Source organism: Hordeum vulgare, chromosome 4H, assembly GCF_904849725.1.
Source record: "Hordeum vulgare subsp. vulgare chromosome 4H, MorexV3_pseudomolecules_assembly, whole genome shotgun sequence".
Taxonomy (NCBI): domain Eukaryota; kingdom Viridiplantae; phylum Streptophyta; class Magnoliopsida; order Poales; family Poaceae; genus Hordeum; species Hordeum vulgare.
Genome location: NC_058521.1, coordinates 85,492,411 through 85,496,146, shown reverse-complemented (window position 1 = coordinate 85,496,146; position 3,736 = coordinate 85,492,411).

The following is a 3,736-nucleotide window of genomic DNA, read 5'->3' as shown; positions in this document are numbered from 1 at the left end:
AAGTCTCTCGGCGAGTTGTTTGCGATGCTGAAAGTCGCAGAGTCTGAACTCCGTAAAGACCATCAAGTGTTGATGGTGAATAAGACCACTAGTTTCAAGAGAAACAACAAAGGCAAGAAGGGTAATTCGAAGAAGAGCGGCAAGCCTGTTGCCAATCCGACGAAGAAACCCAAAGCTGGATCTAAGCCTGAAACAGAGTGTTACTATTGCAAGGGTATGGGTCACTAGAAGCGCGATTGCCCCAAGTATCTGGCTGATAAGAAGGCGGCCAAAGAAAAATCAGGTATATTTGATATACATGTTATTGATGTGTACTTAACCGGCTCTCGTAGTAGTGCCTGGGTATTCGATACCGGTTCTGTTGCTCATCTTTGCAACTCGAAACACGAACTGCGGAATAGACGAAGGCTGGCGAAAGATGAAGTGACGATGCGCGTGCGAAATGGTTCCAAGGTTGATGCAATCGCCGTCGGCAAAGTCTCACTTCAGTTACCATCAGGATTAGTTATGAACTTAAATCATTGTTATTTAGTGCCTGCGTTGAGCATGAACATTATATCTGGATCTTGTTTATTGCGAGACGGTTACTCTTTTAAGTCAGAGAATAATGGTTGTTCTATTTCTATGAGTAACATCTTTTGTGGTCATGCACCCAATGTGAGCGGATTGTTCATATTGAATCTTGATAGTGATACACACATACATAACATTGAGACCAAAAGAGTTAGAGTTAACAATGATAGCGCCATATTTTTGTGGCACTGCCGCTTAGGTCATATTGGTGTAAAGCGCATGAAGAAACTCCATGCCAATGGACTTTTGGAGTCACTTGACTTTGATTCACTTGACACGTGCGCACCATGCCTCATGGGCAAGATGACTAAAACTCCGTTCTCCGGAACAATGGTGCGTGCAAGTGACTTGTTGGAACATACCGATGTGTGTGGTCCGATGAGCGTAGAGGCACGCGGCGGATATCGTTATTTTCTCACCTTCACTGACGATTTGAGTAGATATGGTTATGTCTACTTAATGAAGCACAAGTCTGAAACATTTGAAAAGTTCAAGCAATTTCAGAGTGAAGTTGAAAACCATCGTAACAAGAAGATCAAGTTCCTACGGTCTGATCGTGGGGGTGAATATCTGAGTTTCGAGTTTGGTGCTCACTTAAGACAATGTGGAATTGTTTCACAGTTGACACCGCCTGGAACACCACAGCGTAATGGTGTGTCCGAACGTCGTAATCGTACTTTATTAGAGATGGTGCGACCTATGATGTCTCTTACCGATTTGCCATTATCATTTTGGGGTTATGCATTAGAAACAGCTGCATTCACTTTAAATAGGGCACCATCAAAATCCGTTGAGACGACACCATACGAACTATGGTATGGCAAAAGGCCAAAGTTGTCGTTTCTTAAAGTTTGGGGATGTGATGCTTATGTTAAAAAGCTTCAGCCTGAAAAGCTGGAACCCAAAGCGGAAAAGTGCATCTTCATAGGTTACCCAAAAGAGACAGTTGGGTACACCTTCTATCTCAAATCCGAGGGCAAAGTGTTTGTTGCTAAAAACGAAGCTTTTCTCGAGAAGGAGTTTCTCTCGAGAGAATTGAGTGGGAGGAAGATAGATCTTGACGAGGTTGTCGAACCTCTCATCCCTCTGGATGGTGGCGCAGGGCAAGGGGAAACCTCTGTTGTTGCGACGCCGGTTCAGGAGGAAGTTAATGATGATGATCATGAAACTCCGGTTCAAGTTTCTCTCGATACACGCAGGTCGACGAGACCACGTGCTGCTCCAGAGTGGTACGGCAATACCGTCTTATCGATCATGTTGTTAGACAACAATGAACCTGCAAATTATGAAGAAGCAATGGTGGGCCCGGATTCCAACAAATGGCTAGAAGCCATGAAGTCCGAGATAGGATCCATGTATGAGAACAAAGTGTGGACTTTGGAAGTACTGCCTGAGGGCCGCAAGGCTATTCAGAACAAATGGATCTTTAAGAGGAAGACGGACGCTGACGGCAATGTGACCGTTTATAAAGATCGACTTGTGGCAAAGGGTTTTTCACAAGTTCAAGGAGTTGACTACGATGAGACATTCTCACCCGTAGCGATGCTTAAGTCCGTCAGAATCATGTTAGCAATAGCTACATTTTTCGATTATGAAATCTGGCAGATGGATGTCAAAACGGCGTTCCTTAATGGTTTCCTTAAGGAAGAGTTGTATATGATGCAACCAGAAGGTTTTGTCGATCCTAAGAATGCTAACAAGGTGTGCAAGCTCCAGCGATCCATTTATGGACTGGTGCAAGCACCTCGGAGTTGGAACAAACGCTTTGATGAGGTGATCAAAGCATTTGGGTTTATACAAGTGGTTGGAGAATCTTGTATTTACAAGAAAGTGAGTGGGAGCTCTGTGGCGTTTCTAATATTATATGTGGATGACATATTGCTGATTGGAAACAACGTAGAGTTTTTGGAGAGCATAAAGGATTACTTGAATAAAAGTTTCTCTATGAAGGACCTAGGAGAAGCTGCTTACATTCTAGGCATTAAGATCTACAGGGATAGGTCAAAACGCCTGATAGGACTTTCACAAAGCACATACCTTGATAAAGTTTTGAAGAGGTTCAAAATGGAACAGTCCAAGAAAGGGTTCTTGCCAGTTTTACAAGGTACGAGATTGAGTAAGACTCAGTGCCCAGCAACTGATGAAGATAGAGAGCATATGCGCTCCGTCCCCTATGCTTCAGCCATAGGTTCTATCATGTATGCAATGTTGTGCACTAGACCGGATGTTAGCCTGGCCATAAGTATGGCAGGTAGGTTCCAGAGTAATCCAGGAGTGGATCACTGGACGGCGGTCAAGAATATCCTGAAGTACCTGAAAAGGACTAAGGAGATGTTTCTCGTGTATGGAGGTGACGAAGAGCTCGCCGTAAAAGGTTACGTCGATGCAAGCTTTGACACAGATCCGAACGACTCTAAGTCGCAAACCGGATACGTATTTATTCTTAATGGGGGTGCGGTAAGCTGGTGCAGTTCCAAGCAGAGCGTCGTAGCAGATTCTACATGTGAAGCGGAGTACATGGCTGCCTCGGAGGCAGCTAAGGAGGGTGTCTGGATGAAGCAATTCATGACGGATCTTGGAGTGGTGCCAAGCGCACTGAATCCAATAACCTTGTTCTGTGACAACACGGGTGCCATTGCCCTAGCAAAGGAACCACGGTTTCACAAGAAGTCCAGACACATCAAACGACGCTTCAACCTCATCCGCGACTACGTCGAAGGGGAGGACGTAAATATATGCAAAGTGCACACGGATCTGAATGTAGCAGACCCGCTGACTAAACCTCTTCCACGGGAAAAGCATGATCAACACCAGAACTGTATGGGTGTTAGATTTATTACAATGTAATTCGCATGATGATGTGGGGACTAGATTATTGACTCGAGTGCAAGTGGGAGACTGTTGGAATTATGCCCTAGAGGCAATAATAAATATAGTTATTATTATAATTCCTGTATCAAGATAATCGTTTATTATCCATGCTATAATTGTATTGAATGAAGCCTCATTTACATGTGTGGATACATAGACAAAACACTGTCCCTAGCAAACCTCTAGTTGGCTAGCCAGTTGATCAACGATAGTCAGTGTCTTCTGATTATGAACAAGGTGTTGTTGCTTGATAACTGGATCACGTCATTAGGAGAATCACGTGATGGACTAG